This window comes from Ambystoma mexicanum, chromosome 3p (genome assembly GCF_040938575.1).
Source record: "Ambystoma mexicanum isolate Mex_15411 chromosome 3p, UKY_AmexF1_1, whole genome shotgun sequence".
NCBI classification, from domain to species: domain Eukaryota; kingdom Metazoa; phylum Chordata; class Amphibia; order Caudata; family Ambystomatidae; genus Ambystoma; species Ambystoma mexicanum.
Window position 1 is genome coordinate 563,323,976 of NC_090925.1, and position 26,033 is coordinate 563,350,008.

Consider the following 26,033-nt stretch of genomic DNA (forward strand, 5'->3'; position numbering starts at 1 on the left):
GGGAAGGAAATTCCTGTTGAGGGGACTGCAGACTTGGACATTAAAATTGGGCGACACAAGGTGAAACACACTGTCATAGTAGTGACTCCAGAGGGCACCCCTTGTTTACTAGGGAATGACCTCCTGCGAAGGTTGTCACCCCTAATAGATTGTGTAAACAAGGACCCAGACTAGCCGACCAATAAAATTAAAACAGAGTGCCAACCATGTTAGTTTAAACGGCACCTGCCACATGGTTGAACAAAAATCTGACCAAGTAGAATTTCACTTCCAGAACAACCAAACTCCAGACGTGACAGTAATAGCAGTAGGACAACAGACTGGTGATGGGGGGTCCTCTCTATTTCTGAAAATCAACCTTCCTTCCAGTTTAAGGTGGTATTCCACACTGGAAGGAAACACCCTGAAATTCTTTACTTATCCACAATCAGAAACTCCCACTCCTATAGTCCAGAAAGATGTGAAATCAGCTCAGAGCCTGGCTGATATTCAGCAAATTGGAGAGCAGTTGTTCATCCCTGTTCAGTTAAATGATGGGAAGGACTCTAATCTCGCTCGAGTGTGTGTGAACAACGGTAAGAGCTTCATCAGCGAAGCCATGTTCCGGCAACTCCCAAAAGATCCAGCCATTCCCACATTCAAACTGATAGACAAATGGGAAATGGACCTGGAAGCACCTAATTCCAAACATCTCCTTCCAAGCAGGTGTATGCTCAAAATCTCCATTGGCAACAAGAGCATAGTCCATAATTTTTGGATCATGCGAGACGTCACTGCCGCCTTTTACTTAGGCAGTGACATTCTCAATCGCTTTGCCATTGGTTTGGACCTAATAAACTTCAAAGCTTGGTCCCGATTAGCGGATAATCCAAAGGGCTTTGATGATCCAGTAAAAGCATTTAGGTCAGCTCAATTGCTACCTTATGCAGTTGAAATTCAGATCAAAGAGGAAGTCACCATCCCAGAAAGGACCCGACAATTCTCCCTGGAAGTGAAAGTTAAAAGAGGACAAAAATTGAAAAACCCTGATGCTTATATCCATCTAAATGCTTCTCTCCAACAGCAAGGGTTAGGGGTAAACCCAACACCATTAGTCAACATAGAACATGACACCATTCCAATAGAGGTGGATAACAGCAACTTAAAGAGTATTACTCTAGCCGCAGGCACCATTATTGGAATGGCGATTGATGACCGACATTTCTTCATTGATTTAGGAAATGAACTGTTTTGACCAATCCCCAAGGACTGTTTTGACAGTGACAGTGAGGACAATACAACACCAGACAGGATTTTCACCCGGCATGGGGGGAACTTCCTGGTGTACACTTCTTGCCCTTATGGTAAGGAAGATGTGACTTGTGACTTCAGGGGGGATGAGGTGATTTTCCAGATCCATGAGAGCTGCCTTTCCCACCTGAAGCCTCCAGTCCAAATCAGCACTCTGACCAGGGACTTCTCCACCCAGCTGGAGGAGGCCACTGAGATAGCCAAACCAGAAGTCTTTCCAGGCTTCAGGCAGATGGTGGAAGAGAGAGTCAACCTAGCTGATGCCTGTGCGACTCTGGAACAGAAGCAAAAGTTGAAACAAGTTTTCTTAGATTTCCAAGATCTCTTTGCGGTAGACTCATATGACTGTGGTCGCACTGACATCCACACCACAACAATTCCCACGGACCCTGGAATGACTCCAGTGTTTGTGAAGCAATATTGCTTGCCTCTCGCATCCATGGAGTCCCTTACTGAAATAATTAAGAACCTTGAGTCCCGGGGAATAATCCGTCCTGTCCACAGCACTTTCAATAATCCGGTGCTGGGAATATTGAAGCCAAACGGCCAGTGGAGACTCTGCGCCGACCTTAGGGAGCTCAACAAACGGGTCCATACTTCCCGTTGGCCTCTGCCCTACATTGACCAAGGGCTGGCCCAGATTCAGGGGTCACAGGTATTCACAGCAATAGACCTGACCAATGGATACTGGACCGTGCCTGTCAGTAGGGAGGACCAATACAAACTGGCTTTTACCTTTGGGGGCCAGCAGTACACATGGACCCGGACTCCCTTCGGATACCTCAACTCCGGCAATGAATTCAACATTTTCCTACATAAGGCCATGCCCGACCTGGGTGCGAGGGGTAACCTGGCTTATGTAGATGATGTCCTCATCAGAAGTTCATCTGTGGAGGAACACATAGCGGAGATCTGTTATGTTCTGACACAGTTGAGGGCCGCCGGAACAAAACTTTCCTTTCAGAAAGCACAGTGGTGTAGAACCAGTGTTAATTTCTTGGGGCATGAGATTACTCCTCAGGGTCTCTGTCCCCAGGAAAAGAAAGTGGAAGCACTTCAGAAACTGAAAGACCCCACGACTGTGCGGGAACTAAGGAGCCTCCTTGGACTGACTAATTACAGCCGAAAGTTCATTGAGGGCTATGCAGAGATCACTAGACCCCTGATTCATCTCCTGAAGGGGGTGGGGGGTCAAGTGGGAATGGGGTCCAGAACAAGCCGAGGCAGTAAGACAACTCAAAAGAAACCTCTCACAACCGCCTTGCCTAGCTTACCCTGTCAGAAACAAGGAGTTCTTCCTGGAGACAGGGTTCTCTAATACGTGCTTGACGGCAGTATTATATCAAAAGCATGACAAGGTCAATAAAGTAATCTCCTATGGGAGCAAAACTTTATCCTCTGTGGAGGAAAAATTCAACGATTGTGAGAAGGCACTCCTGGCAACGGTGTGGGCATTGAAGAATTACCGCCCGCTTATCCAGGGGGAACACATCATAGTGGAGACTCCACACCAGCCTCTGCAATATCTCCAAAGTGACAGAATCTGGGCCGGAAATGTGAGTAATTCTTGAATTACTTCCTGGATTCTGTCAATGCAAGGCTTTCCTGTGGAGGTCAGATATGGCCAAAACAAGAAGAGTCCCCTCGCGCAAGGTCTGGCTGACTTGCATGATTGTGCCAGAGAAAACTGTCTCGAGGACAAAAGTCTAAAAATCAAGGACAACATGGAGGCATACCTTAATTCCCCACACAAAGTCTTTGAAGAAGACAAGTGTGAGGGAATGCCCACTGTCTATGTGGATGGATGCTCGTACCATGTTGACAACAACGGGGAGAAAGAACTGGTGGCCGGCGTAGGGAATGCCTGGGTGAAGGAGTTTCCAGAACCCTCCGCTGGATACAAAATTGGTCCCCGAAGTAGTCAGGTGGCAGAATTGATGGCTGTTCATCAGGTCATCCTCACTGCTGTCCAACATCAACTCCACGAACTGGTCATAATCACAGATTCGGATTATGTACGGAACGGGTTTGTGGAGCACCTGGTTAATTGGAAAACCAGAGGCATGTTATGTGCTAATAACAAACCCTTGAAACATGGGAAGTTAATCCAAAACATTGATGATCATGTCACCTCGAATGGGATGACCACCTACTGGAAGAAGATCAAGGGTCATGCCAAAGTAGAGGGACCAGACAAAACTTGAAATGACTTAGCTGATCAGCTGGCCAAAACCGGGGCCATCCAAGGGGATCAAATCGAAATAGAGTCCCTGTTGGGGGAAATCCAGGTCACTGCTATCACTAGGTCCCAGACAAATGCTCACAATGATCTTTCAACTGCCCAATGGAATAAGGAGACCCCTGATGCTGATTTAATTACAGCTCAGAAGGGGGATCCAATTATTGGTAAGTTTTACCAACACCTTGAGGACCCTGAGAACTTTCCCCTGACGGATACCGATTACATTGGGAAAGAGGACCTAAGAGTGTTGATGAAATGTCCAAAAATGTTCCGAATCCAAGACGGTTTGTTGGTAAGGAAATCCCAAGCTGGCCATGATCAGTGGGTGGTCCGTACCTCATTCCGAAGCCTGATAAGTCACGCCCATGATGCGGCCACCGCCGGTCATAGGGGGTTTCACACAACACTGGAAATCTTAAGAGAGGTTGCATACTGGCCACACATGGGGCAGGACCTCGACCAATACTTGAAGGGGTGTCTTGTGTGTGCACAATTTCAGCCATCATCCCTCACACACCGTGCGCCTCTCCAAAAGAGGGGGATGACACTGCCATGGTCAGATTTGCAAATCGACTTTGTAGGTCCTGTAATTCGCTCGTCTAGAGGAAACAAGTACATGTTGACCGTGACATGCTTGTTTACCAAGTGGGTGGAATGTCTCCCAGCCCCAAACTGGAAGGCAGAAACAGCAGCTGCCCTGATGATTAACCACATCTTTTCCCGTTTTGGTCTACCTCAAAGGATTGAGTCAGACAGAGGTAGCCACTTCACCAGTGAAGTAATGACAAAGATGTGGGAGATACTGGGGGTCAAAAGGAAGTTACATATTGCTTAGAGGCCAGCTTCTTCTGGAGCAGTGGAGAGATACAACCGAACCATTGTGAGCATATTAAAAAAGTTTGTGGCAGATTCTGGGCCAAGTTGGGATATTTGATTACCTCTGGTCCTAATGGCCATCAGATCTACCCCTTCATCTGCAACCAAAATGTCACCATTTGAGTTGATGACGGGATGCAAGATGGTGCTTCCCCAGCATTTGCTCTACAGAACCCAAGAGCAAACGTTGATAAATGCCTCCACAACTCATGAGTATGTGGAGAATTTAAGGAAACACCTTCAGCATGCTTTTGCCTATGCTCAGCGGAATCTAGAAAGATCAGCCGAGAGCATGAAGACCCACTACGACCTGAAGACCACCCGGAAGGAATATAAGGTGGGTGATCGGGTCTATCTATACAATTTCCAAAGAAACCAGGCCAAACAGAGAACATTTTTGCCTACATGGAAGGGACCGTTTGAAATTATAGACAAGATCTCCCCTGTAGCTTATAAAATCTGCATCCCCAAAGACGGTTTGGCAGAGGGGGAAGACAAGTGGGTACATATAAATCAGCTAAAGTGTTGCCATCCCAGGCACACTCTGCAACAACTGGAGGAATACACTGGAATCCCAGAGGGGGCCGCTCCAGAGTAATTCAGTTCCAACCCTAAAATATTCCATATATAGCATATCAAATTCTGTGATCCTTGTATATATATATGTTCTTGTCTCCTAATTTAAAAAAGAAAAAGTATATGTTCATATCTTCTGATTCATAAAATGTATATGTTCGCCACACCATTAATAGTGGTGAAGAAATGTCTACGAATAGGTATTGCCGCTTTGCTTTATCATCCTAGGAGAGATGAAACCATGGAGACTAACCAAGGAGGATGACCGGGGACCGGGAGCAGAGACCCGAGGGGCCCGGGGTACCGCCCAATCCTCCCATCAGAACCAGCAAGGAGAACTGATTGATCGACTGGAGGGAGGAAAAGATGCTGAACTGTGCCATCCATGGAATTAGAATAAGAAGAGGAGGTGAACATCCCAGATCTTGCGAGTTCCATCAGCGAAAGGACAGAATGGCCATCGCAAGAGGGGGGGCTTGTGGGATGTTTTTACGCATGCATCCAAGCCCTACAATAAAACTGTGCAGTACTGGCATGGAAAACATCATGATGGCCAGAACTCCCCAGAGAGTGCACAGGGAAAACATGAAGAATAGGCTGCCACCCATTTTTGCTTATGTTGTGAGCACAGGAGGGCACTGCCTAACCACCATTGGGCTACACACACAGTAGCCTGAAACCATTGGGAATGGCAATGCTGATTGCCAAAAGCAACCCAGAATTGTGGGGAATTCATTTTCTTAATCCCAAAAATGGTTGCATAATACCAGTACTCACCACTATCAGAAAGCCGGCGTTTTAAAACCACCAGACTTTTGTGTAAAACTGAACAAATGAAACAAAACCAGATCAAGGAAAGACTTGCTAAGAGGTGGATACAATTTAAAACTATATTCTGAAATGACTTGAAGGAAGTAATTATTTAATGTATAGGTAAAAATTGTCAGTTTGATTTGAATGTAGAAAACTGGGAACAAAAAGTGACATTTAGCTGAAACCTGGCTTAATGAAACTGAATTATGCCTGACAACTACCCCCGACAGGAGTTGAAACTGGATGCTCAGCCACTCTGCCCCTGGCCAAAAGGAGTTAACACCTCTCTGATTAGATTAGGGGTGGAGCAGTTGGGGACTACAGGGAGTTGAACAAAGGCCTGTCCTGGACTCAGGCAAATGTTATATTGGGGGCATCGTAAAATAGCTTCCTCTTGGGAGAAACTGGGGGGCAGCTGTGCCTCTGTGAACAAGCTGGCTTGGGGGAAGTGGATAAACCAGTTATTCCACCCTGTGATGTGGGAAGCCACACCCCTTTTTGACCAGAGCATAATTTTAAAAAGATGGATAACTCATAGTGCGGACTTGTCAGAATGATATAAGTAATATCATTATTTTTGTGATTTTTCCGTGCACGTTTTAAGAGGTGTTAGGACCCTGTGGTGTATTCTGGGGGATTGCTAGGGGAAAATAGGGTCTCACTCCAAATGTACGCATGTTAAAAATCTGACACTTTATCATCTGCAACCCATATCCCTGGTGCACATTTGTGTAAAATCTGGAAAGGTTTAGAGGTCGTTATCTGGATGAAAAGGGGAGAATTCTGTCATCAGTGGACACAACATCGTACAAAGACAGGGATCGGATGGTTTGGTGCTACAGAAAATATGTTAACTGGACCTATAATATTAGAAAAATGGTACATAGATAAATATGTATTTGGGTCAGAAATAGATTTGTGTGCAATCTGACAAGGGGAGGTTCCTCTGACCATAAAACCTACAGCATCACTCTGACTCAGATTTCCTTCCCCCAATCAAGGGAGAGAGGAGGAATTGGCCAATGATAAGTGAGAGGGGCAGGTTTAGTTATGACCAACGCACACACCCACTTTCCAAAACACATAAAAAGAGACTGCTGGGACAGGTAGAGGGATTCAATTCCATTTGCTGCGGCGCATGCTGACCGACGACTTCACATCCAGAGATCCAGACTTCAAATCCATCAATCTCTAGAACCTGTAGCAGAAATTAACTCCAGAATTTGTAGTAGAGAGGCCTGAATCCACCAGCTGAATCCTCTTCAGCAGGCCTCAAAACTAACCAAACTATTCAACAGCCGGGTGAGCTGTTTGAAGTTTTGCCGAGAATTTTTGCAAGAACCTGTAGCAGTACCCAGAAAGCAGTGTTACATCCAGAATCCAGAGAGGCTAGACCAGCAGAGCAGAGCTGACCCAGATCGCTGTGAGCAGAACCGGTGCCTGATTGACCCGCCGAGCAGACAGAACCGCAGCCGGACGTGTTGACCAGATCCGTGACGAGGCCTAGTTCAAATTTATATTGTGACTACATAGCAGAACTGTGCAGAACCAATCTCTTAGTTAAAGTAATCTAATCCAAACTATTTTAACCTAAGTAGAACTGCCTCCTAGAAATCGTGTCATCTGTCATTTTTAAAGCTGCACAACTGTCACCTGTCAATTCTGCAGCTGCAAGCTGTCACCTGTCATTTTGAGTTTTACTTTAAATCCGAAAATCTACCGTTATTAAATCATCTGTATCTCTGGAACCGTTTGGGCTAGGAACGAAATTTAACTAAGCTTTCCAACAAGCCTAGAACCGACTTGCTACTCCTTATACTTTTTCTGCAATCACGATTTACGCACTCACGAAATTTACCGTGATTTGCGATTTTGGCTCAATTTCTCCACTTGTCAAAATAGCAGCTCCATTCTTTCTTTTGTTAAAATCCGTTCGCAACTTGGTAATAACTCATAGAGCATTGCTAAAGTGAGCCTGAACTAATACCAACACGCATCTCCCACTCACCCTGAAACTCTAGAAGGAATTAAAAGCAATTATAGCACCTTTTCCCATCCATTGCCATCACATGTAAAAAGCATTTTGGGCCTGTGTTTCAAACTCCTACCTGTTTCCTCTAAGCTTGCTGGGGGGGGGGGAACTGAATTTCGTATTGTATTTGATTGCATTCCTGAGAACTGTGTGCTCCTCTTTCCATCTCCTTCCATTTCTTACATCGCATAGGGGAGGGGGATGAATTGCCAGAGAAAAAGTGATTATCTTATCTTTTGCTAAAATCATATCAAGTATTTCTGTACTGCATTTTATTCCTCATTGCATTTCCTTGAAACCATAAAGCATGTTCAGCTACCTCATCCTCTATACTACTCCTAAGTAATCAAGTGTACCACTGTAACATTACCCATTGTGGATCCACATCATATGTCTCAGTGTACTATCAGATATTAATATATTATAAAAGTGTGATAGATATATATTGTTGAATTGTCCAAATAAACCTTTTAATTTGCAAAACAACCCTACTTCTTGGCTCAGTGGGGTCAGGGGGATTCTAAGAGGGGGTGTTCTACAAGGGTTGTCATCCAGAGTACTGAACTGGATATAAAAATACATCAATAAGGGTTTTCCTCAGCATCCCAGACTAGGCATTGACTTAGCTGTAGCGTTGATTGAATATCGCTTACTTGGGTAATTCTCCCCACTTGGTGAGTCCACAATGCTTTTTGCTGGACTATTGAATTTTTGTCTGACTCTCCTTAGTGGGAACCCTTTTTCTCACCATTCTTTTCTGTAACTCTGAGAACACTCTTTGGTTTCTCTTGATGGAGTCTGCTTTCCTCCATCTTGATAGGACATCTGTAGTTTCCTATAGCAGCAAACAGCACCACCTGTGCAGTGTTACTGGAAGCACCATGAGCTATCCCTTGTTTGGTTTTCTTTTATTTTCCTGTGCTAACTTAAGCTTACCAGGACAGGGGGCTATGCTTTATTGTACCTATGCTTTTCTTTTGTGAGATCAGCACGCACCACTTTGTGCCTAGTGCTGAGGGGACACATTGTATGCCTTTTCTCACTTCTCCTGTAACTTTCTAGTTACAGAGACACACCTAAGTGGCTGGTGGCAGAGGATGATTTTTTTAATGAATTTGTGAAACTTACATTGGAGGCTGTATTTGCAGCTGCGCTAAGGGATACATGGGACACCCTTGTTACAAAATGATGCCAGTCTTCTTTTTACGCCAACTCACAATGACTTGTCCTTTCTTGAGCCTTTTTCTGCTGACCTTGGTGGGGGAAGCCCATCCAAAGGCACCAGTGTCTGTGGTAGGATAGGAAATTGGGAGGTCAACAAAACTCCCGAGGTCTTTGTTCTCCAGTGTGCCTGCTTGGATCGAGTTCTGACTGGGTGCTTGGCTATCCCCTTGGGTGAGCCACCACCCAAAGTTTTAATGTAACATGCATACTGATTGGCTGAGTTCATGCATAAAAGGAGAGGGCCTTGATTCTGAAGTCAAGTCGACCACTGGAAGATCCATTCCGAAGAAGAAAGGACACCTGCAGCCATTTCCGCCAAAGCCAACTGAGAGACTGCAGTAGCTCCAGCCCCTTCTTCTCTGTAACAGGGAAGATCAAGACCGGGCAACTTCCTCCGTTGGACTAGTGGGCCTAACCAGTCTCAACACCAGCAACAGTTGGAGCCTTCCCATGACGAGATGCGACCTTCCAGGCCTGCAATACCCAAATACTCTGTGCATTATCTCGTCAAGCACAGCTATGGATGAAAACTTGTGGGCATCTATCTGGGCCTACAGAGACTCTATCCCGATCACAGAAGTCCCCTCAGCTGAGTTGTGGACCGAGAGAAGGAAAATCATTGCTACAAAGCCTGTGTCGAGCCTCCACAACCAAGCCCTGCAAAGATGGTCTGCTGGGCATCTCTGTGACTGAGTCTGACCATCTGCTCATGCCAAAAGTTCTTCCTCCAGCCACCAAGGGCAGAGACCCGAACCGGGGGCTGTCTTACCTTGGGGACCCGCCAGTGACATCATTGTTCTTCATCAAAGAAGGTACTGTCTCACTCATGGGTATTTACCCAGGCAGTTTTTGTGTTATTGTTTATTCCTCCTGAGCTTTTTGAATCTCTTTGGGGTGGACAACCAAACCATCTGTCTGAGATGCAGAAATCCTTCAGGTGGCATACCTAGCCCCCCTGAACCCTTTGAATCCAATTTTGCTACCTGCTATGAAAAGCATCATCTGTGAATTTGACAACTTTGAAACCGTCTGCCTTCCTTTGCTCAGACACCCACAGGTCACTGGTCCCCTAGTGCCTCCATCTGACTTGTGACACTCATTCCCCAGATAAGATTGGACTTCTAAAGTTTAGACATACACAAAGTAATTTAACTTTTCTGTATTGCTATTTAGGAAATGATGGTTGATGAATGAATTGATAACCTATAGCTACTCTTGATACCTGTTTCTCATCTATGGGTCTACTACTGAATTGAGCATTGCTTACAGCAGATGTTCTACTGTATATGTGTGAAACTTTCCTTACCTGAATTGCATTTTGAGTTTAACATTGCCCTAGTTGTTAGTGATTTCAATCCGGCACACACCCAAGTCAAAGCCCAGCATGTATTGCACAACTGAAACCCTTATTTATTTTGGTCTATAAGTTCAATATTCTGAACGATATACCACTCACATCACACCCTTCTCCTGGAATCCAAACCTCCCCCCCCCCAGTCACACTGAACCAGGAATCAGGCTGGTTTGAAAAGGTAAATATTTATGTATTTAAAATTTCATCACAATATATTTTAATGGATAACAATAATCACCAATGAGGTGACAGAACACTGAATAATATTTTTAATACACTAGGAATAAGCAAAACAAATGCAGCACAGAAAATAATGTTTTTGTATTGGTTCAGATCAGATAGCACTATGGTTAGAGGTTCCCCCTGCAATACCCTTCAACCCCCAATAGGCAATGGAAAGAGATAGGAGGAGAGAGCAGGTAATCAGGAATAGCACAAATCAAACAGAATATCAGTCCCACCTTCCCCCCATAAAACACAAGAGAAAACGGAATTGACTTTTCAGCTGTCAGGATGGCTTTTACAATTGTCTTTTGAGTTCTATGGATAACTATGGATGTTAGGTACAAGTAGGATTTAAAATATCGTTTCTATCACAAAAACGGAGGGAGTTAGAGGTTTTAGTAAAGGTCGTTTTTGTAAAATAGGCGCGAGAATGGAAAACAGGAATGCACTTTGAAAATGACAAATGGGTTTGCTTACACTAGAGGATGACTATGAAAAAGCGAATACCACACAGGGCTCTTACAGTCACTTGATCAGGATGACCCGCCCGCTAAGGAAACTCGACTTCTTCAGATGAGAAAAGGGTCAGTGCAAAGATGGTTCTAACAATACTGGTTCTGATGGAAAGATAGGATGGCTTTGAGATAGGGATAAGACAATGCAAAGATACTCCTAACAATACTGGTTCTGAATGAAAGATAGGATGGGTTTGAGATAGGGATATGGCAAAGTAAATATACTATGGGCCACAGTTCTTCCTATTAATACTCATAGGATAGGTTTTAAATGGGACCGTCAGCTCTGGTCAGGGGATTGGGTCGGGTCTAGGAAAGACAGCACATCAGGCAAGGTACTGGATCATCTAAGCCGGTCGCCAGATTGGCACAGGATCTACTCTCCTAGTCTGTGGGTGTTTGAATCAGCTGGATGGCGAGTTCCTCAGGCAAGCCTAGTGGTAGCAAGCCAGAGAATTTCAGGATACTGGTTAAAAAGGCCTTCTCACACCACACAGCGCTTTACTGAGTGGAGAGAATAAAATTTGAGGATTTGGGCCTTGCTGAAATCAATAGTCTCTATTGCTGGCAAGAGTCTTGGCATCTAGATCTGGAGGAATATTAAAGCTGGATGTAGAATACTGGGTCAGAGTGCTTCGCCGGAAACAGGAAAGTGAGTGGATCTGTGTGTGTCTATGTATTGTCAGCTGTCTCTATTTATCCTTTAAAATGACATCACAAAGGGGGTTTATGGGCCGGCTTAGCTAGCTTGTCCCTGTGAGCTGGGATAGGACCACACTTCATCCTCGCCTTGCAATTTGAGTGATTTGATCAAGGCCGGATGATGTCACATTTTATAATTTGCTTTACAGTCCTCAGCGACCTCCCTTTAGCCACTGGTCTCAAAATCGAATTTGATACTAAATGTACATTTCTACATTGGTCAACTTTATACAAATCACACACAAAGATGCCATATTTTACGTAGCAGCTATTCCTCAAAACCCCGCAGCGGTGGGATCTTGTCTCAACTTTCTACAGAATTTTGCCCTTTTCGCTATGAACACAATTTCCAAATTGTATGCAAATTTCCACAAATGTGCGTGTTTAACATAGGGATATGCGTGTAAATTTTCACAATTCTAACAGTAATACATTTTGCATAACACCTCATATATTGCCATTCCTGTCCAGAACATGTCACACAGTTCTACCACCTCTTCACATGTGTAGCCAGAAATTAAATTAACAACTCTGTCCTTTTTATATTTTTCACCATTTTGAATAGCAAGTTATGAGTCTTTTAAAATGTGTTCTTTGTTCATGTTTAGCAACAGATGGCCGCCCCTTTTTGTCTCCCTGCAGTCCAGGGCATCCCCCTCCCTGTTTGTTCATTCCAGAGGCCTGGGATGCAGCTTTGTAATTGTTCCTTTACTTTCTGTAGACAAGATTCTGTTCGAACCCGCACTTAACACCTCCCAGTGAGTTTCTGCTGAGAGGAAGGCCCTCCTTCTGGGAGAAAAACCTGCTTTTCCAGTTCTTGCAGCTTCAGCCAGGCTAATTAACTTCTTAAACCCAGCAAAAACCAAATTTGTTACATCAAACATAAATACATTTCTTTCTTGGCCTTAAAATCTGTGGCGAAAACACAACTAAAATCTGTATTCCTTTTTGGCAACAATCCTTTTTATGTTTGCTCAGCCAGCAGACTTTTTTAGTTTTAGGTCCTTTTAAAGTTTCATCAGTACTCCTCTGACAGCTGTCATTCAGGTAGCCCCGGGTACTGCACCCAGAATTTGGCATATGCTGTCAGTTTTCAGTCAATCCAGTTTGTCTGAAGAATGTTTTGCTCTTCACATTGGGACTTTGTATGTTCACAATGTTTTATAAGATACATGGATTTTAGCACCAAGCAAGATTTTGAATGTGGAGAAGTGTTGTGTACAGGCATTTAGGAGTTTTTAGCAACAAAGCAGATATCATTTGTTGGCACATTTTGAGGATTTCTTTTGCAAAGTGCTGCTCCTCCCTCTGCACTCTGTTTGCTGGTCATGGAGCCCACTGGCACATTTCTGTAGGGTGTGCTCTATTCCACCGCACATGCACCATGGGTGGCAGGTTGTGCATCCCTCTTTTTGTATGCTGAAGCACATGGTTTTTGTAGGTTTTTTGCACACACAAGGTTTTTGCCACCATTGTTGCTGTTTCTTTCCCCATAACTGGCAGGGTAATGCCGCATAGCATAGCGGAGTGGGTGAATACATCCCACAGAGCCCCCCTCTCGACTTGGTTTTGACCGCCCATCAAGGGGAAGTCGGGAGATTGGGATGTTCTTTTCTTTTGTCCATGTGAAGAAATTCAGCTGCTTCTCCCGTCAGTGCTGGAGGCGACTCGCTCTCCTCGCCGGTTCTGGTCAGGGGTATTGCTGGTTCTGGTTGGGCGTATTGCTGGTTCTGGTTGGGCGTATTGTTGGTTGTGGTTGGAAGTATGGAGCGGCACTCCGGGCACCTTGGGTCTTTCCTCCCAGCCCCGAGTGGTCCTCCTTGGAAATCCTTTGGATGATTCTTAGTCCGGATGCTAGAAGATAGAACATAACATGGTTATGGATATTTTCCCACTACTGTGTCCATGCGTCATCTGGGGATGTCAGCAGTGGGAAAGACGCTTACATTGATTGAAATTGGTGATATTCCCCATCTATGTTCACTAATGGTTTTAACAGGCGGATTCTGCAAGTGAGTCCTGAGATGGTCACCTCTCCTCCATTTCCGAACTCCCATTAATAACTAGGGTCCAAATTAATCTCAAGTTGGTTGAGGAGGTCCCGGCTTATATAAAAGGCGGAAGGAACACCTAGCACAACCCAACAAGTATCTATTATGCTTTTGCTATTCCTAGAAATTTTGATCATACAACTGCTAAGCAGAGGATGTTTGGAGCGGGGTGGTTCCAGATCCCGTACCCATTGCTGGACTGACTCTACGGTGGATAGGGTCTGGTCTTTTGGGAGTTTTTTAAATAATGCTTCGCTGATGAAGCTTTCTTCGCTATTCAAGTCAACTCGGGCAAGGACAGACTCCTTCCTGTCATTTAACTGAATCGGGAGGAAGCTCTGATCACCCCTTTTCAGAATTCCAGCTAAGTTCTGTGCTGATTTGATTTCAATTTTGACTATGAACTTGGGACTTTCGGATTGCACATTAGTATGAAATTTCAATGCATCTCCCTCCAGGGTGGAATGCCACTTGAGACTGGAAGGGAGGCTGATTTGCAGAAATGGAGAAGCGTTCACCTCACCGTTTGGTGGTCCCACAGTTATGACGGTGACGTGGGGTGTGTCGTCGTTCTGAAAGTAGAACCTAACTAGGTCTGGTTTTTGCTCAACCATGTTGCATGTGCCATTTAGACTCACATGGTGGACCCTTTGCTTTAATTTAATTGGCCTGTGGGTCTGGGTCCAAAGGACCTTGTTGACACAAGCTATGAGGGAAGACAGCCTGCAGAGGTTGTCATTCCCTAATAGACAGGGGGGGTTCCCTCTGGCACCACAACTAGGACCGGGTGCTTCATTTTGTGTTGCCTAATTTTGATTTCCAGCTCTGCAGACCCTGCAACAGGAATTTCCTTCCAGTCAAAGTTCTGGAGCTGTCCAGGGAGAGGGGTGAGAGGGTATTGGTATTTCTCCCACCCTTCCTGAATATAGCTGCTCAAAGACTCTCTTTGACAACAAAGTTGCTTGGGATCCAGTGTCCACCAGTGCTGGAATTGCACATTGCCCTTGCACCTGGATGGAGGCATAGAATCTACCTTCCTTCTCCTCCAAGGGGCAAAGGTAATCGGTGCTCGGGTTAAGCTTGATGGTCAATTTACTTATTTCTGACTCTAACACCGGGATAGTTGTGTCAAGAGACGGTGTCGGAGTTGGAGAATCGAGCACCGAATTTTGACACACTGCTATTTGGGAAGTCTCGGGCTCCCCTTGTTCCGTTTCTGGGCTGCCCCCTCCTTGCTGGAGGCAGTCAATAGAAGTGGATGGTGAGGTTTGGAATTCCTCTTGGGCTGGTTCTGGGTTGCTCCCCCCTTCTAGGAGGCGGTCCCCAGAATGGAGTTTGATAGTTTGGGTATCTGAGCACATGGTTTCATACTCCGGGATTAGAGGAGTCTTGGGCTCCTCCCTTTCTGATTCGGGGCTGCCACCCCTTTTTGGAGACAGTCCTCAGAAGGGCTTTGGGGAGCTAGGGACTTTTCTTCCTCTGGTTCTGTGCCGCCCCCCTTTTTGGAGGCAGTCCCCAGAATGGGTTTGAACAAGGCGATTTTCTTGCTGGTCATTCTGGGGTTCAATGTTAGGTGGTTTTAACTCAGTCCCCACAGCTACCCAGTCTCAACCAGGATCTCTTGGGACCCATTTTTCTTTGGGAGGAGTTCCCCCATCCCTGAAGGATAAGATCATTTCCCCAGAATCCTCTGATGACCCCTCTCCTTCAAATTCAAAGATTCGCACCTCCTCCACATAATGGGCATTTTCAGGCTCTTTATTCCTCCTACCCACCCTCTGTTCCTTGGGTTGCAGATTTTCGGGGGCAGGAGATTCTGGTTCCGGTTCTTGGGTTTCCAGGGGCTTTTCACAAGTGGGGAAGGAAGCTTCCTCTAAGGATTTACACCCCCTTTCCCTTGTGCCTCCTCCCTGGGAACTGGTGGGTTGTCAGGGTTCTTCCCCCCGTCATTGTTCTGGAGCACCAGACCCTTGATTTGAGGAGTTCTGAGTCACCATGTTCATTGGAGGGTTTTGCTGCGCCCTCAACATGCGACCCTGCTCCTGTGCCATGTTCTGGACCTGCCGCTCCAGTTGGGACAACTGCTCTGGCTGGTACGGGGTTCTCTGGTCTACCCTTGGTTGATCACGGGAAGGGTAGCTGTCCCTTCTCCCATAATACCCATGGTTAGGATAGTTTTGGTACCCCTCTCCCCTTGGCCTCCCCTCTCCCGGATTGGGCTGTCTGGACTCTGGAAAGTGGGGAAAGAAAGAAGGGTTGTTTTGTGGGTTGAGGTTTGGCGGGTACCAGGGAAAGAAACTCAGCCTGGCATTTGGGGGGATTACTCCCCTCCTGGGGAAAGTGAGGAGGGAAGTTTCCTGGGTTGGCAGCTGCCTGGTTGGATCCCCCCCTTGGGCTGGGGGAGTCCACACATAGCCCAGGATGGGTCTATTGCCCTTGCATCGGGGGCTGATGTAGTCCGGGGAGTTAGGGGTCCCATTTGTGGGGTTACCTCCCTGACTCCCTGTTTGGGATTGGCCCAAGGGCCTTCTGGGTCTTGGGTTAGTAGGATTCTGTGCTGGAAGGTTTTTAGGCCCCCCCCTATCTCCTGATCTAAGTGCAACCTTGACCTCCGCCACCTTAGCAGCAGCAGGGGTGTTGGTTTTGGGTTTTCATTAGCACTTTTACTTTCTATTGGTCTCTGTACTTCATAAATGCGAGTTGCTTGTTCAATGACCCAGTCTAGTGATCTTTTCTCATGAAAGTCCCTTACCAGCTGGGTCATAATGTATTTAGGGAGGGCATGAAAGAAGGTATTGACAAATTCCCTGCTGTCTGTGCGCACCATCCTGGTGGTCTGCACAAAGGTACGTTTCAGCTCTTGAACAAATTCTTGTGGGGCCTGGTCTTCCCCACATTGCAGGTTGTAGGCTGCCTTGCGGGCCTCTTGAGGGTTTCTATGGATTGAAAAATGCTTTAAGATAGCCGCCCTATATGTGGACCATCTTAAGTGGTTCTGATCCTCCAGCCCCGCAAAGAAGCTGGCTGTCATGATCTCTGCTTCCAAAAGATCAGGACTTGCCCGACTCCCTTGGAAGCAGACCCATAACCCCGGTTCCGAGTGCCAGCCAGTCCCAATTGGGACCTTTTGGACCCTGTCCTGGCGCCAGTGGCACCAGGCTCATAAAGATGCCCAGTCCCAGCGCTGGAAGCGCCGGGCTCATAATGCTTGGGTGGACTTACCTGCAGCAGACCATGCTGCTTACTTACCTGCCAGTTGAACCCCTGATCCTCTTCTGTTTGGGACTACTTTTCCTGTTGGGCGGGGCAGGAGCCACTCCCTAGGTTCAGAACACTGGAACTCTTCTGGAAAGCAGGAACTCTTTTCTTACCTAGGCGTGGCTGTGAAAGGAGACACCTAAGCACTACAGGAGGCTATTTAAACCACACCCGATGGATGAATCTTGCTTTGCGTTATTCTGCATTCTCTGCAGCAGAACGCTCATCGTGTCTTCTGCTTCTGATCCTGGGCCTAAGGGAACAAAGGCTTACCATCCTGGAATCCAGTCTTCAGCAGCACCTGTAAAGACAAAGAAAGAACAGGTTAGCACTACGGTCTTCAGTGGCAGCGCATCTCTTACATGGTCCATCGGCTGTCACCAACGCCTCGCGCTGCATTCCGGCATCTGAAAGACAAAGGCTTACCTACTCTTGCATGCTCCGGAGGTCTTCGCACTGCATTCCGGCATCTGAAAGACAAAAGCTTACCAGCTCTTCGCACGCTCCGGAGGCCTTCGGCGCTGCATCCCGCATCTGAAAGACAAAAGAAGGTGCGTTTAAAGACATTGGGCAACTTTATTACTCACATGCCATTACTCCTTCCCACGCCGAATCCAGTGGGTATTCCAGCACCCTTCAGCTTCTCTAAAGCTCAGAACTTGTACCTGCAAGATAAAAGGGACAGTTAGTGCGCATCGTGAAGCAGGCTACAAGCGCTTACTTACATGCTTCCAGGCGCTTCTATTCCTCACGCGGGTTCGATCCTCAACTCTCATCAGCCCGCCATCCGCCATCGCCGGAACCCTGCAAAACAAGAGATATCATTACAAAAGACTTTTAAGACATTTGAAGTGCCCAGAACTTACCGTTCATGCAGTTAACGATGGACAGCAGTCCTCTGAGGTCAAGAGGCCTGCACCCTTATCCAGTGAAGAAACTGGTTACGGCACCCTGCCCCGAGGCAGATGGAGAGCTCGGCGTTCACTTACCTAAGACATCTCACTCTTCGAGTCAGACATACAGTGCACAGAGGTCCAGTCCAAAGAGCCAACCGTGTGTTACACATCACCTTTGAAGATACGGCATTCACCCAGTCAAGACCGGCGCCTCTGCGGGAATCAGGTGAGCGTTACAGAACGCAAAGCCTATCGCAAAACTCCCACCCAGGCACTATGGAAACCTCGGGTACCGACCAGCTAGCCCAGTTACTTGGGGAACTAAGAGCAGAAGTGCATGCAGCCCGTCAGGAAACGAATGCTCTAAGAAGGGAACTGATTATTTCCAAGGAGCGAACAGACGATCTTGCTAGACAATTGCTACAGTCACAAGCCGGACAAACTCCGTTACCCGCATCAGGGCAAATCTTCCTTCAACATCCTCTACGAACCCAGTGCAGATCAACCTACCTGGGAATGTACCTCTGGCTCCGCCCGAACGATTTTGTGGTGACCCAAAGAGGTTTGCAGTATTTATTAATCAGTGCCGGTTGCACTTCGTATGCCAGCCAGCAGCCTTTCCAACTGATCAAGCTAAGGTAGCTTTCGTGCTTTCGTACCTTAGTGGCAATGCGGCAGACTGGTCGATCCCTCTAGTTAATCAAGATGATCCGGTTCTCCATGATTTTCAAGCTTTTCAGCTCAGTATGGAAAAACTGTTTGCAAGACATTCACAGGGGCAGGCCTTGGACAATGAGCTCCTTTCAATGCGACAGGGTAATCAAGACCTTTTGGCTTATATTGCGTCTTTCAACAGACTGATAGTGGAAACTCGATGGCCTGAGGACAAAAGGATTACGCTGTTTTATAGAGGTCTACGTGGAGAGCTCAAAGATGTGTTAGCCCAAGTAGTGAATCCCCCGCAAGACTGTTCGGACTATATTGACTTAGTCGTTCAAATTGACCACAGACTGCAGAACAGGAAGGCCGATCGTTCCAAGTTTGATGCTCGAGTATTTTCCAAACCACCAACTCCTACCAAAGGAGTAGACTCCGGGGAACCCATGCAAATAGGGGGCCTGAAAGGACCACTAACACAAAAGGAGCGGGAAAGGAGAAAACAGCTGCAATTAAGCCTCTATTGCGGAAACTCGGGGCACTTTCTTCGAGACTGTCCGGTGAAACCAGCCAAGAAGGCAGTAGGAGCTGCAGTTACCAGGGTCACAAACTCTGAGCAGGGAAACGACCTCGCCCGACAAGAATAGAGGTCCTCTTGCCGAGCGTTAAAACCAGTTCCGTGACCTCGCATTTCGTGATACCTATGGTCCTCATTAGCCCTGAACATCCGGATCGATTACATGCGATTGAAGCTTACGTCGACAGCGGTGCCATCGGCAATTATGTGGATCATGAAATGGTTTTGAGGATGAATCTGACTCTTTGTCCAAAGGCTGTAAAGGACGTCATTACTACAGTGGATGGTACGGAGATAGCCTCCGGACCAGTAACGCATACCACCCAAGAAGTGACGCTAGTAAGTCAAGATGGACACCATGAGAAGATCGTGTTCGATGTGATCAAGGCCCCTCAGTTCCAGATTATTCTAGGAATTCCTTGGTTAGAGAAGCACAATCCTCAGATCAATTGGCGAGCAAGAACGGTTCAGTTTCCAGAATGTGTGTCTACTTGTCACCCTCGACCTGGTGTTGCACTGGCAGCAATTTCCTCGGAGGCTCCTCAGTTACCTCCTGAATACTTAGAATTCCAAGATGTTTTCCGGAAGGATCAGGCTAACTCTCTACCTCCTCATAGGTCTTATGACTGCCAGATAGACCTCATACCTGGATCTACTCCTCCTTGTAGTAGAATTTATGCCCTCACCGAGCATGAGAATCTTCACCTCCGACAATACCTGGATCAATACCTAGCGAATGGGTTTATTCGTCCTTCCAAGTCCCCTGCTTCCTCAGCTTTGTTCTTCGTTCCAAAAAAAGAAGGGGACCTTAGAACTTGTATAGATTATCGCGCCCTGAACCAGATCACCGTTAAGAATAGATATCCGTTACCTTTGATCCCTGAACTCCTGGACCAAGTCAGAAAAGCATGCATATATACAAAGCTGGATCTTAGAGGAGCCTACCACTTGGTACGAGTAAAAGAGGGCGATGAATGGAAGACAGCCTTCCGCACCAAGTATGGGCTATTTGAATATCAGGTCATGCCCTTCGGACTTTGCAATGCCCCGGCCGCCTTTCAATATTTTATGAACGATGTCCTCAGAGAGCTCATAGATGTGTGTGTTGTTGTTTACATTGACGACATCCTCGTTTATTCTTCATCGGAAACTGAACATCGGAAACACGTGAAAATGGTCCTCGAGAGATTGCGTCAACACAAACTTTTCGCTAAGTTGGAAAAATGTGTTTTCAACGTGACTGAAGTTGAATTCTTGGGATTCATATTATCACCTAGCGGAGTGCGTATGGATTCAAAGAAGGTCGATGCAATTCTCAAATGGCCATCGCCATCCTCCGTAAAAGGTGTTCAAAGCATGTTAGGCTTTGCTAACTTTTACCGCAGGTTTATCCCCGAATTCTCTCGAATAGTCCAGCCCATCACCGCCTTGTTAAAGAAAAACAAACGTTTTGAATGGTCTACCGAGGCGGAACAAGCTTTCCAGAATTTGAAGACTAGATTTATCTCTGCACCGATCTTAAAACATCCTCGCCCAGAACTCCCCTACATCGTTGAAACTGATGCTTCGAGCCTTGCCATGGGGGCAGTTCTATCACAAAAGGACCCAGTAACCAATCAGTTGCATCCCGTGGCATTTTGGTCCCGCAAATTCTCGCCTCCTGAAATCAATTACACTATTACTGATAAGGAACTTCTAGCTATCAAGTCCGCCTTTAAGGCTTGGCGGCATTATCTTCTGGGGGCCCGACACACCGTTACTGTGATTACAGATCACCGAAACCTGCAATATTTGAAAACCCCAAAAGCTCAATCCTCTAGGCAACTCCGTTGGGCACTATTCTTTGCCGAGTTTGACTTCATAATTACCTATCGACCTGGTACAAAAAACGGTAAAGCTGATGCCCTTTCTCGGATGGGAGTGGAAGAACATTTGATCAATCCTAAACCTGTACCTATCATTCCCGAACAAAGAATTCTAGGTGTAATCGCCACACAATCCATAGAGGAAGTTAAGGATAAAGCCAGGCTACTGGTAACTCCAGCAGACATACAGAATTGGCATCTGCAGGGAAAGGACTTTACGGTGAAGGACAACCTATTATATTTCCAAGAACGGTTATACCTGCCCAGCACAGATTTACAGAAAAAGGTAATCTCTTGTTATCACGATTCTTTAATGGAAGGACATCCCGGTATGACCAAGACCTCGGAAAAGATCAAGCGCTACTTCTGGTGGCCGTCTTGGAAAAAAGAAATCAGAGACTTTATAATGTCCTGTGGAGAATGCGCCCAAAGCAAGAGTCAAATGGAAAAACCAGCCGGCCTCTTACGCCCTATTGACATCCCGCCTCGCCCTTGGCATACGCTTTCTATGGACTTCATCACCGATCTACCTCCATGCTCCGGATACAATACGATCCTAGTAATCGTGGACCTATTCTCCAAGATGGCGCATTTCATTCCACTCAAAGGCTTACCAACAGCAGCAACTCTGGCCCGAGAATTTCTCGAAAACATCGTCCGACTGCACGGTTTTCCTTCAGTTCTAATTTCGGATCGAGGTAGTCAATTTATTTCTAATTTTTGGCGAAGTTGCTGTCGGTCGGCTCAAATTGATGTGAGACTTTCGACCAGCCACCACCCTCAAACCGACGGACAAACCGAGAGGACCAATCAAACTCTGGAACAGTATTTGCGCTGCATGCTACAACAAACTGAAAAAACTTGGAAAGATATCCTTTGGATAGCCGAATATGCCTACAATAACTCTGTCCACTCGGGAACTGGGAAGACCCCGTTTTTTCTTTTATACGGTAGTCACCCTCGAACCTCGGAGTTGGATCCACTCCAAGATCTTGGAACACCAGCAGTAGACCACCTGCATTCTACAATCACCCAAGCCTTTAAGGAAGCCGTTTCTCACCTTCAAAGGGCTAAAGAACAATACAAGAAAGGAGCAGACCAACATCGGAAGGAAGCCCCCCAATATCAAGTAGGAGATCAAGTCTGGTTATCCACCAAATATCTACCTCTAAAAGGACCACGCACATTCAACCCAAGATACCTTGGTCCCTATTCCATCACTACCATAGTAAATCCAGTAGCGGTCAAGTTGGACTTGCCCCCTCACATGAAGATACATCCGGTCTTCCACGTCTCTCTATTAAAACCCGTGCAACCTCAAACCCGACTAACTACATCTCCAAAACCTATTCTAGTTGATGGAGAACTCGAGTTTGAAGTCAAAAGCATCCTGGATTCCAAGATCTCCAAATCTAAACTATTTTACCTGATTGACTGGAAAGGCTACGGTCCCCAAGAAAGATCCTGGGAACCTGCAGAATATGTCCACGCGCCTCGTCTAATCAAAAGATTTAATCGAACATTTCCTAACAAGCCCAAACCCCCGGAGAAGCCCGGTTGGGGAGGGGCCTTGAGGGGGGGGGGGGGGGGGGGGGTGCTGTCATGATCTCTGCTTCCAAAAGATCAGGACTTGCCCAACTCCTTTGGAAGCAGACCCATAACCCTGGAAGCACCGGGCTCATAATGCTTGGGTGGACTTACCTGCAGCAGACCATGCTGCTTACTTACCTGCCAGTTGAACCCCTGATCCTCTTCTGTTTGGGACTACTTTTCCTGTTGGGTGGGGCAGGAGCCACTCCCTAGGTTCAGAACACTGGAACTCTTCTGGAAAGCAGGAACTCTTTTCTTACCTAGGCGTGGCTGTGGAAGGAGACACCTAAGCACTACAGGAGGCTATTTAAACCACACCCAATGGATGAATCTTGCTTTGCGTTATTCTGCATTCTCTGCAGCAGAACGCTCATCGTGTCTTCTGCTTCTGATCCTGGGCCTAAGGGAACAAAGGCTTACCATCCTGGAATCCAGTCTTCAGCAGCACCTGTAAAGACAAAGAAAGAACAGGTTAGCACTACGGTCTTCAGTGGCAGCGCATCTCTTACCTGGTCCATCGGCTGTCACCAACGCCTCGCGCTGCATTCCGGCATCTGAAAGACAAAGGCTTACCTACTCTTCGCATGCTCCGGAGGTCTTCGCACTGCATTCCGGCATCTGAAAGACAAAAGATTACCAGCTCTTTGCACGCTCCGGAGGCCTTCGGCGCTGCATCCCGCATCTGAAAGACAAAAGAAGGTGCGTTTAAAGACATTGGGCAACTTTATTACTCACGTGCCATTACTCCTTCCCACGCCGAATCCAGTGGGTATTCCAGCACCCTTCAGCTTCTCTAAAGCTCAGAACTTGTACCTGCAAGATAAAAGGGACAGTTAGTGCGCATCGTGAAGCAGGCTACAAGCGCTTACTTTCGTGCTTCCAGGCGCTTCTATTCCTCACGCGGGTTCGATCCTCAACTCTCATCAGCCCGTCATCCGCCATCGCCGGAACCCTGCAAAACAAGAGATATCATTACAAAAGACTTTTAAGACATTTGAAGTGCCCAGAATTTACCGTTCATGCAGTTAACGACGGACAGCAGTCCTCTGAGGTCAAGAGGCCTGCACCCTTATCCAGTGAAGAAACTGGTTACGGCACCCTGCCCCGAGGCAGATGGAGAGCTCGGCGTTCACTTACCTAAGACATCTTACTCTTCGAGTCAGACATACAGTGCACAGAGGTCCAGCCCAAAGAGCCAACCGTGTGTTACACATCACCTTTGAAGATACGGCATTCACCCAGTCAAGACCGGCGCCTCTGCGGGAATCAGGTGAGCGTTACACTGGAGTACTCAGGTGAAAATGTCCACTTCACTTACTGAATACAACTTTGGCTGTCCTTCAGGTGGAAAGTCTCCATCATTTGCTCAAACAACTCAAGGGGTTTATAGTGATAAAATCGAATTACATTATGTCGAAAGTCATAATGTCTAAATAAAAAAAAAGTCAAAAAAAATGTTGAATTACTTTTTTGGGTTGCTCTTTTTTCGAAATGGGGGGGTTCCCCCTCCACCCCACTTTTTGTAATTTTTTTTGTTTTACCCCTTTTTTTACCTCCAAAAACATGTAAATAAAAAAAAAAAAAAATCGCATTCAACTTTTTTTTCGATTTTTTTTTCGACATAATGTGTTCGACTTATTCACTGCCTACCAGCTCAAGGTGCTCCCAAACTGAATATTTGGCATTTTTATGGTAGGGTGTGATGAAGCTCCTAATAGCCTTGATTTGCTTCAGGGGGTCTTTCAGTAAAGCTCTCTTAACTTTGTTGGTCTTTTTAGTTTTGGTCACCCTGGTCCACTCATCCTCTGACTCAGAGGCACTGCTACCTGAGGTGGCTGTCTGATCCTCTAGGCTCTCCCTAATTCTGTGGGCTTGGGAATGACTTTCTGAATGTGGGGGCCTAGTCTCTTGGAACCTGTGGCGCTCAGAAGAGTCTTCTGATTCTCCCTTGCTCCCAGGATTGGTTGAGTACCCCCCCCCCCCCCCTGTCCTAGCTGAGCAGAGGTTTTTATGATGCTCTTAGTGGGACTATTTTCATGGACATCCCCGCCAGATCTGACTGACTGATCTCTAGGTAGGTGATATTTCTGAGGATCCAGTTCTCCGATTCTCTCCTCACTGGAGTCTCCCTAATCAGAGAAGCTGGCCCTAATATTTGTGAACCTGTACATAGATGCCTGCCCATCCACTTCTGGGAGGCGCTGATCCAGCAGTCCCATATTTCCGATTGTGTTGAAGACTACCATCCCCGTGGCCCTTGGTTCATATGAGCCAGTGGACATGGGAGTGGCAGAATCCACGGAATTGAAGGGACTAAAGTCCCCCATGCCAGGGTTCCTGAGGTTATGCTCAGGGGTTTCTCTCTCCCATTTTACCTCATGTTTTTCAGCCCCTATTTCCTGATGACATGCCAAAATCTGACCTTTTTGCTCTTCTATTAAGGCCTCTATGAGTTGTTCTTGCATGGCTATCTGTCTATGGAGTCTGTCATTCTTTTCACAGAGAGCCTCATTGTCTCTCTGTGCATCCTTCCTGAATTTTCGAGTATTGGGCCAATTTTCGCTGCAGGAGACTCACCTCCTGAGTTTGGTCCTTACTGGTCTGATTATTCTTTGCCAGAGCATCCTCCACCCGCCTGGTGTGCTCTAACAGCTTTTCATAATCCATTTTGATTTCACCAAGTTCCTGAAGGGCCAGGTGATTTTCTTATAACTTTGTTTTTAAATGGCTGACTTTCTGGCCTAAGGCGTATCTATCCTGACTTAGAGTGCCCCTCTGTTCAGCCAGGTCGTCCCTCTGTTTCTTTAGGGCACCAGCTTTCTGGTGCTCCTCATCAGACTCTGCTTGGGATTCTAGATCTTTAATAATTAATTTGTTATTTTCCCCTTTTAATTTGTCTCTCTGGTCTTGTAAGACGACTATCTGTTCTACACAGATTCTATTAAAAGTTAATTGTTGGTCCAACTTCTGTTGTAGAGAGTCCAACCTTTCCTGACATTCTTTTTGCAGTGTCAGTATCTGGGTATCTTGCTCAGAATTCTTTTGCAGTAAGAGAGACAGCTCTTCTTGGAGTTTGGTGGTATACTGCCTAGCCTCTATTTCAGATTCCTTGCTATCCTGGAGCCTTTTCTCTGCAGAGTCCAGATTGCTCTGGATTTTCTGCATTGCTTCCCCTTGCCGCTTTGTGAAATCTACATGGTCTGCATACATTTCCTGTATGACTCCTATATGGAGTAACAGGTAGGCCGCTATTTTGGCAATTTTCCATTGCTCCCCTTTTATTTTAGGAG